Source organism: Styela clava, chromosome 2, assembly GCF_964204865.1.
Source record: "Styela clava chromosome 2, kaStyClav1.hap1.2, whole genome shotgun sequence".
In the NCBI taxonomy this organism is placed as follows: domain Eukaryota; kingdom Metazoa; phylum Chordata; class Ascidiacea; order Stolidobranchia; family Styelidae; genus Styela; species Styela clava.
In genome coordinates this window covers 27,529,429-27,544,428 of record NC_135251.1, presented here as the reverse complement: position 1 = coordinate 27,544,428, position 15,000 = coordinate 27,529,429, and the positions used below count along the sequence as shown (strand labels likewise).

Sequence of the window (15,000 nt, the reverse complement as noted above, 5' to 3'; positions counted from 1 at the left end):
TGGCTGGCGGGCGAGAGAGTGCTGCGTCGCCGGCATCGGCGTCGAAAGAAGCCGAGCCGAAAAAAGTTAAAGTACAAACGTGCAAGCATACTAACCTAACCCTAGGTAAGGCATGTCAGAGCGAAAGACAGTAATTTCGAATGAGCCAAGAAAGAGCGGTGCGGGGCCGGTCGGAGCGCACCCTTTTCTCGGTGGCTGGCGGGCGAGAGAGTGCTGCGTCGCCGGCATCGGCGTCGAAAGAAGCCGAGCCGAAAAAAGTTAAAGTACAAACGTGCAAGCATACTAACCTAACCCTAGGTAAGGCATGTCAGAGCGAAAGACAGTAATTTCGAATGAGCCAAGAAAGAGCGGTGCGGGGCCGGTCGGAGCGCACCCTTTTCTCGGTGGCTGGCGGGCGAGAGAGTGCTGCGTCGCCGGCATCGGCGTCGAAAGAAGCCGAGCCAAAAAAAGTTAAAGTACAAACGTGCAAGCATACTAACCTAACCCTAGGTAAGGCATGTCAGAGCGAAAGACAGTAAACTCGAATGAGCCATGAAAGAGCGGTGCGGGGCCGGTCGGAGCGCACCCTTTTCTCGGTGGCTGGCGGGCGAGAGAGTGCTGCGTCGCCGGCATCGGCGTCGAAAGAAGCCGAGCCGAAAAAAGTTAAAGTACAAACGTGCAAGCATACTAACCTAACCCTAGGTAAGGCATGTCAGAGCGAAAGACAGTAATTTCGAATGAGCCAAGAAAGAGCGGTGCGGGGCCGGTCGGAGCGCACCCTTTTCTCGGTGGCTGGCGGGCGAGAGAGTGCTGCGTCGCCGGCATCGGCGTCGAAAGAAGCCGAGCCAAAAAAAGTTAAAGTACAAACGTGCAAGCATACTAACCTAACCCTAGGTAAGGCATGTCAGAGCGAAAGACAGTAATTTCGAATGAGCCAAGAAAGAGCGGTGCGGGGCCGGTCGGAGCGCACCCTTTTCTCGGTGGCTGGCGGGCGAGAGAGTGCTGCGTCGCCGGCATCGGCGTCGAAAGAAGCCGAGCCGAAAAAAGTTAAAGTACAAACGTGCAAGCATACTAACCTAACCCTAGGTAAGGCATGTCAGAGCGAAAGACAGTAATTTCGAATGAGCCAAGAAAGAGCGGTGCGGGGCCGGTCGGAGCGCACCCTTTTCTCGGTGGCTGGCGGGCGAGAGAGTGCTGCGTCGCCGGCATCGGCGTCGAAAAAAGCCGAGCCGAAAAAAGTTAAAGTACAAACGTGCAAGCATACTAACCTAACCCTAGGTAAGGCATGTCAGAGCGAAAGACAGTAATTTCGAATGAGCCAAGAAAGAGCGGTGCGGGGCCGGTCGGAGCGCACCCTTTTCTCGGTGGCTGGCGGGCGAGAGAGTGCTGCGTCGCCGGCATCGGCGTCGAAAGAAGCCGAGCCGAAAAAAGTTAAAGTACAAACGTGCAAGCATACTAACCTAACCCTAGGTAAGGCATGTCAGAGCGAAAGACAGTAATTTCGAATGAGCCAAGAAAGAGCGGTGCGGGGCCGGTCGGAGCGCACCCTTTTCTCGGTGGCTGGCGGGCGAGAGAGTGCTGCGTCGCCGGCATCGGCGTCGAAAGAAGCCGAGCCAAAAAAAGTTAAAGTACAAACGTGCAAGCATACTAACCTAACCCTAGGTAAGGCATGTCAGAGCGAAAGACAGTAATTTCGAATGAGCCAAGAAAGAGCGGTGCGGGGCCGGTCGGAGCGCACCCTTTTCTCGGTGGCTGGCGGGCGAGAGAGTGCTGCGTCGCCGGCATCGGCGTCGAAAGAAGCCGAGCCGAAAAAAGTTAAAGTACAAACGTGCAAGCATACTAACCTAACCCTAGGTAAGGCATGTCAGAGCGAAAGACAGTAATTTCGAATGAGCCAAGAAAGAGCGGTGCGGGGCCGGTCGGAGCGCACCCTTTTCTCGGTGGCTGGCGGGCGAGAGAGTGCTGCGTCGCCGGCATCAGCGTCGAAAGAAGCCGAGCCGAAAAAAGTTAAAGTACAAACGTGCAAGCATACTAGCCTAACCCTAGGTAAGGCATGTCAGAGCGAAAGACAGTAATTTCGAATGAGCCAAGAAAGAGCGGTGCGGGGCCGGTCGGAGCGCACCCTTTTCTCGGTGGCTGGCGGGCGAGAGAGTGCTGCGTCGCCGGCATCGGCGTCGAAAGAAGCCGAGCCGAAAAAAGTTAAAGTACAAACGTGCAAGCATACTAACCTAACCCTAGGTAAGGCATGTCAGAGCGAAAGACAGTAATTTCGAATGAGCCAAGAAAGAGCGGTGCGGGGCCGGTCGGAGCGCACCCTTTTCTCGGTGGCTGGCGGGCGAGAGAGTGCTGCGTCGCCGGCATCGGCGTCGAAAGAAGCCGAGCCAAAAAAAGTTAAAGTACAAACGTGCAAGCATACTAACCTAACCCTAGGTAAGGCATGTCAGAGCGAAAGACAGTAAACTCGAATGAGCCATGAAAGAGCGGTGCGGGGCCGGTCGGAGCGCACCCTTTTCTCGGTGGCTGGCGGGCGAGAGAGTGCTGCGTCGCCGGCATCGGCGTCGAAAGAAGACGAGCCGAAAAAAGTTAAAGTACAAACGTGCAAGCATACTAACCTAACCCTACACAGAACCCAGTCGCAGTGTCGATGTTCTCCGACAAGGGGTTAGAGACTATGTTTTTTTTTTCGACATTGCGACAATTTTAGGGTTACCAGATCCCGAATTTGTCGGAAATTTCGACATTGCGACTTCGGAATTATCGACATTGCGACAATTTGGTCGCAATGTCGATTTTTCAACCCAAATAGGTCGCATTGTCGAAAATTCTAACTTTCCTGATTGAAATTTCGACATTGCGACTTCGGAATTGCGACTTCGGGATTATCGACATTGCGACAATTTGGTCGCAATGTCGATTTTTCAAACCAAATAGGTCGCATTGTCGAAAATTCTAACTTTCCTGATTGAAATTTCGACATTGCGACTTCGGAATTGCGACTTCGGAATTATCGACATTGCGACAATTTGGTCGCAATGCCGATTTTTCAAACCAAATAGGTCGCATTGTCGAAAATTCTAACTTTCCTGATTGAAATTTCGACATTGCGACTTAGGAATTGCGACTTCGGAATTATCGACATTGCGACAATTTGGTTTTTTCGGTAGCAATGTCGATTTTTCTTGTCTAAAAATTTCACATTTTTGCGTATAACTTTTGAACAACTTGAGATATCGACATGTGTAATATGCCCATGAATGCAAAATGTTGATGCCAATATATGATCCAAATATTGCTGTTTTTGCATTTCCTTAAAAAAAGTTATTAGTAGGAAACCTCAAACCCTAACGCTATCGCGATAAACTCTGTCTTAAAAAGGCTATAACTTTTGAAAAATGACTCCATGAGTGATCAAATTGCGGTCTATAGGTTCGTAAAAAGCCCCTCCTTTCGTAGATATCAAAATTTTTAAGAATGGGGTAAAGGAAAAAATATTCCTTTTCCGAAATTCAAATATATTCCCTTATGCGAAGTAAATTATGTTACCTCGTTTTGGAGAGGATATGCCAAAATGAAACTTTTGATTTGACGTTAAACTTGGCGCAACTCGTATCAAATGAAAGGTCTCGTTAATGCCACCTCAGATATAGTTGAGTTTTTGAAATTGGTTCAGTAGTTCGAAAGTTATTAGCAAAACAAAATTATTCGTTCAAAAATTCGAACCTTTAAAAATTCATCGAATATTCAAAAAGTAAAGTAAGAAGTGTTTTGGATTAGTTACATTAATACCTTCTCAAAAAATGTTCTATTACATGTAGTTTATTTTTTGCATTTTGGGGTCAAAGTTCAAAGGTTAGGTAAAAGTTGCTTCAATAGTGGATAAATATCATACTGATGGGTTACCCAATCAATTTTTTTTCATTTTACGTTGTGTAGTAAATGAGATATTATTCTTCGAATGTTTGAAAATTAGTCGCGATTTTTTACGCTCCATCCATATTTCAGCTAGTACTATGCGAATAGTCAATATTTAAACATGTATTCGATATTTCTTGCAATTCCGAATCAAACAATAGCTTACTCGGCCGTATTCGGAAAATTTCCAAAAAGTCGCACTGTTGAATTTTCTGACCTAACCCAATTGCGTTACCTTGCAAAGGTTGGACCGAAATTTCGGCAACGCTAACCGACATTGCTCTAATCTACTTGTTATTAGCATCCAAGTAAGTTTGAATTTGCAATTAGTGTATTAACCGGACGTTTGACTTAGTCATACGATAAGTCGGTGCCCTTCGTAACAGAGAAAATCCTAAGGAAAGAATTGAAGCCTTCTCATGCACTTATAATACATTGAGTCGTGAATCTTATTATTTTTTATTAATTGTATTATTGGAAGTTAAAACCACATACTTAATGTGAATATTTAATGGTGCTGTTTCAACTTGTACATTAAAACCCATAAAAAAATAATAAAAGAAACTACCAAAAAATTCCTAATATAACTCATAATACCAATCGCCGCATCTAAAACAAAATGGCGGCCATGAGGTAAAAACAAAATGGCGGCCATGAAGGAAAAACAAAATGGCGAATACATGTAACTACATCGTAATTTTAGAATGAAATTTGATAAATACTAGTTAAAAATTATTTGAATATTGATGTTTATGTTCATTGCTAGTAATACGTGTTGTTAATTTCATATATCTTTGAAATTATTTTATCCTAGTACAACGATAATGAACCCAAGAGTAATTACTGGTCCTCCTGTAGGGTGAATTTAAGTTATTCGAATTCAAATCGAAATCCGTTGAAATTTTTAAAATTAATTCAGTATTTTAAAAGTTATTAGGAAAACACGAATTTACTACTTGTATGTTGCGCGCTAACCAAACCATGAGGTCTGAAATGTTTGTTATGGTCTTGTTTGGAAGCATAGCTCATTTCCTAATCAGCAATATAAGAATGAACGTTATGTGACCTTTGGAAGTTATGGAATCGCTTGCATTTCACGCGTATACTTCCCGCTGCGATAGACAAACGTCGCACAACAAGAAAATAATTCAATAAACCTTGGCGTTGCGCGCTAACCAAATTCTAGTCTTTCAAACACTTGGATGGAAAAATCGACAATTTGGCAGTTGGATTATTAAAAATTTTTCTTTGAATTTTAGGAGTGTTATTCGAATTCGTATCAAATTCCGTTGAAATTTTTAAAATTAGTTCAGTATTTTAAAAGTTATTAGTAAAACACGAATTTACTACTTGTAACATAGAGTCACAAAGATGGCATTTCCATACTGAAACGTTTTTGCAAATATCTCGGTTATTATTCCATGAATTTCAATATTTAAACATGCATGCGATTTTTCTTGCAATTCCGAATCCAACGATAGCTTACCCGGCCGTGGGGTCAAAGGTCAAATACCACAAAAAAGTTGCTTCAACCAATGACATTAAATGTTTAATGTCATTGCTTCAACATATGATAATTATCATACCATAGCGTTGACTGATTGAATTTTATTTTTCTCTAATGCATAGGTAATGAGATATTATTCTTCGAATGTTTCAAAATTAGTCGCCATTTTTTACGCACCACCCATATTTCAGCTAGTACTATGCGAAGAGTCTTATAATTATCATGGTTTGAAAGATAATCATATTAGATGACATTTGGAAGTTATAAAATATCGCTTGCATTTCACGCGTGTACTTCCTGCTGCGATAGAAAAACGTCGCACCAGAAGAAAATAATTCAATAAACCTCGGCGTTGCGCGCTAACTAAATTTTGGTCTTTCAAACGCTTTGATGGAAAATTTGACAGTTCGAGTATTAAAATTTTTCCTTCGAATTTTAGGTGTGTTATTTGAATTCAAATCGAAAACCGTTAAAATTTTTAAAATTAGTTCAGTTTTTTAAAAGGTATTAGGAAAACACGAATTTACTACTTGTAACATAGAGTCACAAAGATGGCATTTCTAAACATGACACATACAGAAACGTTTCTGCTGATATCTCGCGAATTATTCCATGAATTTCAATATTCAAACATGCATTCGATATTTCTTGCAATTCCGAATCAAAAAATAGCTTACTCGGCCGTATTCGGAAAATTTCCAAAAAGTCGCACTGTTGAATTTTCTAACCTAATCCAATTGTCTTACCTTGCAAAGGTTGGACAAAACATTCGACAACGCTAACCGACATTGCTCTAATCTACTTATTATTAGCATCGACATTGCGACGTCGCTCTGTCTGTCGCAATGTCGATTTGGCCAGAATTTACCCCCAGCAACTCTTATGGGAAAACGCGTCGCAATGTCGATGACGGTTTCTAACCGTTTCCCAACACTACATGTAACATGAGACACAAAGATGGCATTTCTAAACGTAACTCACACTGAACACGTTTTCGCTAATATCTCAGAAATTATTCCCTGAATTTCGATATTTAAACATGCATTCGATATTTCTTGCAATTCCGGATCAAGCGATAACACGTATTTACTACTTGTATGTTGCGCGCTAACCAAACCATGAGGTCTGAAATGTTTGTTATTGTCTTGTTTGGAAGAATAGCTCATTTCCTAACATAATAAAAGAATGAACGATATATGACATTTGGAAGTTATGAAATATCGCTTACATTTCACGCGTGTACTTCACGCTGCGATAGAAAAACGTCGCACAAAAAGATTTTAATTCAATAAACGTCGCACAACAAGAAATAAATTCAATAAACCTTGGCGTTGCGTTGCGCGCTAACCAAATTCTGGTCTTTCAAACGCTTCGATGGAAAATCGGACAATTTGAAAATTCGAGAATTAGAATTTTTCCTTCGAATTTTAGTAGTGTTATTCGAATTCGATTTGAAATCCGTTGAAATTTTTAAAATTAGTTCAGTATTCAAAAGTTATTAGGAAAACACGAATTTACTACTTTCAACAGGGTCGGTCACACTGTCTGCCGCCATGTCGATTTGGCCAGAATTTACCCCCAGCAATTGTTATGGGAAAACGTGTCGCAATGTCGATGACGGTTGTATTATTGCAAGTTATAACCACATACTTAATGTGACTATTTAATGGTGCTGTTTCAACTTGTACATTAAAACCCATAAAAAAATAATAAAAAAACAGCCAAAATTGCTTAGTATATCCTGCGCCGCGACTAAAACAAAATGGCGGCCATGAAGGAAAAACAAAATTGCAAATACATGTAACTTGAGACTTCGGATTATCGACATTGCGACTTCGGAATTGTCGCAATGTCGATTATTCATAATAAAATAGGTCGCATTGTCGAAAATTCTAACTTTCCTGATTGAAATTTCGACATTGCGACTTCGGAATTGCGACTTCGGAATTATCGACATTGCGACAATTTGGTCGCAATGTCGATTTTTCAAACCAAATAGGTCGCATTGTCGAAAATTCTAACTTTCCTGATTGAAATTTCGACATTGCGACTTCGGAATTGCGACTTCGGAATTATCGACATTGCGACAATTTGGTCGCAATGTCGATTTTTCAAACCAAATAGGTCGCATTGTCGAAAATTCTAACTTTCCTGATTGAAATTTTGCAATTGCGACTTCGGAATTATCGACATTGCGACAATTTGGTCGCAATGTCGATTTTTCAAACCAAATAGGTCGCATTGTCGAAAATTCTAACCTTCCTGATTGAAATTTCGACATTGCGACTTCGGAAATATCGACATTGCGACAATTTTGTAGCAATGTCGAAGCTCGTAGTTGGATTTTGGGCGAGCGCCGCCGGTCCGTCGCAAGGCGTGTCACTGGTTGCGTCCGCCTCACCTTCGGTTCTCCGTCGGTGCTCTTGACTGAGTGTCGGCGGTGGCCGATAAGTTTACTTTGAAAAAATTAGAGTGTTCAAAGCAGGCTTTTCGCCTGCATAGTGTTGCATGGAATAATGGAATAGGACGTCGGTTCTATTTTGTTGGTTTTCGGAGCACGAGGTAATGATTAAGAGGGACAGACGGGGGCGTCCGTACTCTGCCGTTAGAGGTGAAATTCTTGGATCGGCGGAAGACGAACTACTGCGAAAGCATTCGCCAAGAATGTTTTCTTTAATCAAGAGCGAAAGTCAGAGGTTCGAAGACGATCAGATACCGTCCTAGTTCTGACTATAAACGATGCCAACTAGCGATCGGGAGGCGTTACCATGACGACCTTTCCGGCAGCTTCCGGGAAACCAAAGTCTTTGGGTTCCGGGGGAAGTATGGTTGCAAAGCTGAAACTTAAAGGAATTGACGGAAGGGCACCACCAGGAGTGGAGCCTGCGGCTTAATTTGACTCAACACGGGGAAACTCACCCGGCCCGGACACAGGTAGGATTGACAGATTGAGAGCTCTTTCTTGATTCTGTGGATGGTGGTGCATGGCCGTTCTTAGTTGGTGGAGCGATTTGTCTGGTTAATTCCGATAACGAACGAGACTCTGGCATGCTAAATAGTTACGCGACCTTCTCGGTCGGCGTCTAACTTCTTAGAGGGACTGGTGGCGTTTAGCCACACGAGATAGAGCAATAACAGGTCTGCGATGCCCTTAGATGTCCGGGGCCGCACGCGCGCTACACTGAGTGAAGCAGCGAGTGTCTAACCTAGGCCGAAAGGTCCGGGTAACCCGTTGAACCTCATTCGTGATTGGGATAGGGACTTGCAATTGTTTCCCTTGAACGAGGAATTCCCAGTAAGCGCAAGTCATCAACTTGCGTTGATTACGTCCCTGCCCTTTGTACACACCGCCTGTCGCTACTACCGATTGAATGGTTTAGTGAGATCCTTGGATCGGCCCCGTCGCGGCTGGCAACGGCCGCGTCGGCGTGTCGAGAAGACGATCAAACTTGATCATTTAGAGGAATTAAAAGTCGTAACAAGGTTTCCGTGGGTGAACCTGCGGAAGGATCATTACCGAAAGTGGTGGTAGGCCCCGCCGACCGCGCATTTAATTGTCTTTGGGTGCCGCCGAGAGGGCGGCCGTCAATCGGGGTTCCGCCCCGTGCGACACGCGTAACACGTTGGCATAGCAAGGCAGCCGATTGCGATGGTGGCTTCTGGGCACCGCGCTCGATGTGCCGCCGGCCCAGCCCGGCGGTCGCTCGGCGCCGTTTGTTGGTGTTTTTGTGCAGTTGTTGTCGGTGGTGGTTTTGTAGTCGATCCCACAGTGTGACGTCCGCGCGCTTTGGCGCCGGGCGAAACGTCGAGGACGACTCTTAACCGCTTGAACCCGGCAAGCCGGTTTACCGGCTTGTTTGAGTACGCTCTGTGCCCCGGCAAGCCGGTTTACCGGCTTGTTTTTCGTGTCGGAGGGAATCAACTTTATGATCTCTTATCTCAAGAACCACAAAGAGTATTTAAATAAATTTTATATTGCATGAAAGCTTGTTATTGGGACTAATTATGTTGTAAATATCGGTGCTCTAATATACGATGTTTCAGTAAAATTGGCAATTTGAAAGTGCGTATGAAGTTATTGTATGATAACAAATATTTAATATAAAGAATTTCGACTTCTTGCCTAAATAGCCACATATTCAATCGGCAATATATGTAGAGAATTTGAATAGCTTTTTATATACGTATCCAAAACGATTTTACGATGATCCATTCAAATTTTATGGCCAAATATATTAGATTATCTGTAGATTTAACAGCGACGCTGCGTCAAATTGATGTTCTCATTGAAGAGAGGCAACGTCTCGTCACGCACAACTTTACGTATATTACGCAAATGCAACTAAACGTGACGATATCCGCAATAACGTTACGTTTAGATGTTATTATTTAAATGTCCACAGGAAGTAATTAATTAACCCGATGCTACGCATTCAAAATTCGCACTACGCTTTGACTTTGACTGCCCGCGCAAGCCCCATTAAGTTGTGGTTACGTATACGCAATATGAACAATATTGTGATTTTATTAGCAAATAACGGAACAATAAAGACCATGAAAAATGTATGTACATAAAAGACTGCTTGCTAAAATTTTTAAATTGAATATTGCACTTTGTTGTGCCCGGAACAATGAAGAACATGAAAATATTATGCAGACTAAATCCAATATTGCACTTTGTTGTGCCAGTTATACCAATGGTTGTTGGTTTCGTTACCTATACATAGGTACTCATTACAGTATTTATACTTATATACTGTCTCGCATCGTTTCAGCAACGCTTTGTCTTTAGCAGCTGGATTGGTTTTTTGGCAATAATGTAAATTTTGCTGCATACGACGCATCTATTATTAGAACTGGCGTTTTGCGGTGGGGTATCTAGTTCTGGCGACGCATATGATCTTGTTAGAATAAGAGTTGCTCTTTCTGCATTATTAGTGCTTTCAGATATTGATCCATCCACTTGCTTCGCCCAATGACATTAAACAACATGATAGGCAACTCTGACGTCACTCCATAAGACTACAGGCAAAACATTGTATTTCATGATACGCTCCAATGCACATATTTCTCGTCGCCTTTCGCGTCCGTTTTCCGCTCGCTTTTGCTACTCGGCGTCTTTTTTACGTGTAGTACCTGCCATTTTGCGCCTGTAACGAAACAAAATAATCTCTATATCTAAGAAGTTTTGCTTACTTGGAAAGCTGGAATAACAGGCAAGCTGTAAAGAGCAATTCTGGACATCATAGACGTTTTTTTTTATCAGAGAAGATTACAAACGCGATAGCGGAAAGATTTGTGTGGAACATTTTGCAGATAATGACAAAGTTCAAAGTTAGTAATTTTAATGTTTGCGCTTAATCATTGAAATTTCATTTAAAGAGGGTGTCATACGAAACTGTGCTGCGATACAATTCCATAACACAAAGTTTGCACCTATCGAACTTGCTTTTGTAGGTGAATTTATTAGACATATTACATATTCAGTTAATCGTAGGTAACATTGCTGGTACATAATGCATCATAGAGGTTTGTTTAAATTTAGGAATTTAGCTCATAGCCCACTAATTAATATTATCTTCTATGCAGGAGGTTGCAGGGCTGAATTCAACTTGCAGCCTTACCGATCACCTGACGATGCTCATTTAGTTTGGCTCGAGCAAGTCTCCTTGAAATGCTTGTGTGGATGGAAACTACCTATATTTTTTGCCTTCCTCCGATTTTAGACAAATTTATTCTGAGGGATTTCGCATATAATTCTCACTGATTGTTGGCTGTTTATAATTCCTATTGATTGTGAATTCTGATTATAACAATGAGTTGAAAATTTTTTTACCTAATTTACTGGCACCTTTTTCTTGTCAATACTCCAAGCTGAGGTAATAAACATGACAATACATTTATGTCATCTGGAAGCAAAATATGCACACTAATTAATAGTTTGGCACATTGAGATAATACATCATGACAGAAAATACAAGTTAAAGATATGTATGACCATCACATGGTAATTAAAATTAAAAAAAATTAATAGGGGCTGTGGAGTATGGAAAGTTCAAGACAAAGAAAAAGACAAATGTTCATAGCTCATGAACTTTCAATTTTGCCTCCATTGCTTCGTGAAGGCCAATATATTTCGAGTGGCTGAATTGGTTTACCTTTATGATAGAAACGATTTTGTATTTAATATAGCGAGATTATTTCAATTTAATTGAAGTGATATAATCGCCCAAAGCAATGCTTGAATCGTCTAGAATAGATCAGTGGTGTCAAACTCATGTTTTCGAGAGCCGCATTGCATTTTGAAAATTGTAAAAAGAGCCGCAAACAGTTTTTGATTATGTATACTTAAAAGATATTTTTAAGATAGTTTTAGTTTGTGACATATATTGTGATGCAACTAAACAGTTGGATTAAGTTTTATTAATTTCTTCAATTTCAAATGCAACTACATATTAATATTTGCATTCCACTATTATTGCAACATTTGCAAGTTACAGTATTTATTATAAAAAATCGTAAAATTCTATGTACAACCATCAAAATCATTTTTGAACAAGCTTTGAATAAGGAAAGAATAATACATACACTAAAAATAACTTAATCTAAATATATGAACCTAAAATTAACAAAAATACTACAGTATAAACTCAATGTTTTAATAATTACATTTGTCCTGGCGTTTGGCATCTTTTTTGTGTCACCAGCATACTAAGGCCAGTCTGAAATGATTTTATAGTACCAACTCTAACTAACGAGGCCACATGATCATGGGTTTATCTGGATCTTTACGAATGTTTAATTAATTCCACTAATGCAAAAAAGTTACTTTTATCATTTCATGTATAGATCAGTAAAAAAACAAATGACAGATTTTTTCGACAACACATTTCGCACTACATTGCGTGGCATAGGATTGCTTGAATTATTATTGATATTGATTTTTAGTAACTAAGTCGTTGTATAATTATATTAATATACAAACACATGGAAATTTTCTGTCCGAAGTTGGTCTTCGAATTTGTCATATTGACTGCTGAGCTTATTGTGTTTTTTGATTGTATTGATGGAAATATGACAAATTAAACAATGTGCTTCAGAATTTTGTGAAGAGCAGAAATGTTACAACTCCCATTTTCTTCGAAAATGCCACCTTCTTCATGTACTTTGCGTTTAATTTAATTACTCAAGTGTTTTATTCAAGTATTCTTTTGCTAGCTTGATGTGTATTCTTAATTGGGTCAAAATGTGGACAAAAAAAATAAATATTCCAAAACTACTTTCAGTAAATTGTTTTCTGTGTGAATAATCAATTTCACTTTAGAAGGTTTGAAAAATCTATTACATTTAGATAAAAAAAAAACTTCCAAAATACTATTACAATTATTGTTAATCGAGGGCCGCACTGGAAGTTCTCTGGGGCCGCGAGTTTGAGATCCCTGGTCTAGATTGAAGTTGTTCAAAAAGTATATGATAGTATTTTATCATGAATGATGATTATACCCCTTCCGGAATTCCTTCTATAGTACTACCAAAAGTTGATGAACCAAATATAACACAGGTGCAGTGAGGTACCCGTAATCCTCATTTCCAAAGCTGTTTTAGGTATGTCTGGCGTGTTTTGTGCCTTTTTACAAATAAGACCGCTTAAGCAATCTTACGCTTTGGAATTTTTAGTTATTTTCCTCAAGCCCTGCAGGATGTGGGGGCCATACACAACTCTACCGGAGGGTCAAATGTCTATTTTCAATTGCATTATATTTCTTGGAATCACACTGTCACTGATATGTCGCCAGACTTCTGATATCTCCCCGTCTGCTATAGTTGTCCTGTGAATAAATAATAGGAAATTGAGATTAGACGAATAGTTGAAAGTTTTGCTTTATGTCGGCTTAATTTCTTGATTGATATACTTACTATTTCTGCTATTGCCTCTTGTGCTGCAAGAGTCTCACAATGCTTAGACAGGCTTGTCCATAACTTTCACATCTGAAGAAAGAGAGGAGATTTATTAATTTTCGTTAAGAATAAATAAAGCAGTCTATATGATTCAGAATGGAAAAGCTAATAAATCCAATATCTCATGTTTTATTCAAAAAATATTTTACTGAATTTGGTATATAAACCAACTAATAAAAGGGTTTAGTCAGAAAATTACAAGCATTCGTGGCTCCAAATACTTGAGAAATCAGACTATACAATATAGACCGGTATGAGTGAAATGTTAGGTGAACTTGTTAACACTTTGATTCAATACGCAAATAAAAGTGAATGCGTAATAGTATGTTACAATGAGCAGCAATCAACAATGAGTATATATCCTCACTGATTAAAAAAATCTAACTGGAGGTGCATGAACTATTTGAAACCATAACGGGTAAGTAAATATGTAATTTCGGCAAATGGGCAACTACGTACCGTACTGAATTAATAACTTCGTAGTATTTGACAAAGGCTGGCTTTCCCACATGTACTTAACAGTGCGATGCCCGGGTGTGATATACAACAATAGTATTCACCTTACCTTTTACCGATTTCTTTTTACCCCAACTTTCAAAAATATCATTAAAATCGACAACAACTGTCAAAGCAGGCACGAACACCATTCGTGCTACGCCTTGAAAGCAGCACACATCCGCTCGTTTTCGTCTCGTCAAGTATGTGCATTGGAGCGTGCTATCGAATACGATCTTCGGACAAAAATGCCGGAGTTGCGCATCATGTTGTTTAATGTCATTGCTTCGCCTAACATTCGTACAATCAGATATTTTGATCTGCAGAGCAGGCAAATACTTATTTTGGTTGATATTTGAACAAATACTTATGGGCGAATAAAACATTTTCCACGTGAAATTTTATATGACGATATTAACTTCCCTTCACTTCGCTATTACTGCACGCATTACTCGACTTCGGTACTTCAATCCATACAGGGTTAATATCATATCGAAACTCGGCGACCGATGTCTCGCTGAGAACGTCGTCGTGAAAGTTATCTTGCGCATTTTGCCACGCAATATGTTTCGAACGTACTTATCAACATCTTCATGACGGTAGTCACGTGATCGGCTTTTGCGTAGCTGCGTAATCAGTGCGTCATGGCCGCTTATCGAAGTTGTTCACCCGACACAATGATACACAATTAAATATTTAAATATAAAATTGGTTATATGGCAGCCACAATAGTAATTCGAATATCAACAAAAAGCTTATAAAAAACTCTTCATGAACATCAAATATTGGCAGTATATTTTGCACCAAACTAACAAAATTTCAAGCCAAAACTCACATACATGCAGAAAAATGACTGTTAGATTAGAGTCAATTTTATTAATTTTGACAAAATGTATTTCAATATGGAAAATACATTCTGAATGCACGATAAAATTTCCTTTCGATTGAAATGTCACACAACGTGCCACCTATAATTGGTAAAAAGTTATAAGCGTGTCAAATAGCCAGTATTTAGACTTATTTTATTGTTCTACCAATACCGCGCCGCGAACCTTCAGGGTGAGCGAGTAACTTCGCTCAGAGCCGTCAGAGTTCAAAGAGTTAACGGTGGATCACTCGGCTCGCGAGTCGATGAAGGACGCAGCCAA

At 40.4% G+C, this 15,000-nt stretch overlaps 2 long non-coding RNA genes, 1 other non-coding gene and 1 pseudogene across 3 annotated transcripts in view; 3 read left to right on the top strand and 1 right to left on the bottom strand.

Annotated features, from left to right (window-relative positions):
* Window positions 1-7,705: 7,705 nt before the first annotated feature.
* Window positions 7,706-8,914, top strand: LOC144420335 (small subunit ribosomal RNA; annotated as a pseudogene).
* An 898-nt stretch (window positions 8,915-9,812) lies between these two features.
* On the top strand, window positions 9,813-11,238 carry LOC144418204 (uncharacterized). Its single transcript, XR_013473431.1, has 2 exons — window positions 9,813-10,732; window positions 10,988-11,238. It is a non-coding gene; the product is annotated as an uncharacterized LOC144418204 (long non-coding RNA).
* An 83-nt stretch (window positions 11,239-11,321) lies between these two features.
* Window positions 11,322-14,916, bottom strand: LOC144418215 (uncharacterized). Its single transcript, XR_013473432.1, has 3 exons — window positions 13,923-14,916; window positions 13,316-13,387; window positions 11,322-13,227 (listed from the first exon to the last, which is right to left on the bottom strand). It is a non-coding gene; the product is annotated as an uncharacterized LOC144418215 (long non-coding RNA).
* Window positions 14,917-14,948: 32 nt separating this feature from the next.
* The window catches only part of LOC144420152 (5.8S ribosomal RNA), a 154-nt gene continuing 102 nt past the window's right edge, over window positions 14,949-15,000 (top strand). The window contains exon 1 of the ribosomal RNA XR_013474511.1: window positions 14,949-15,000. This exon is cut by the window's right edge and continues 102 nt beyond it. This is a non-coding gene — a ribosomal RNA (5.8S ribosomal RNA).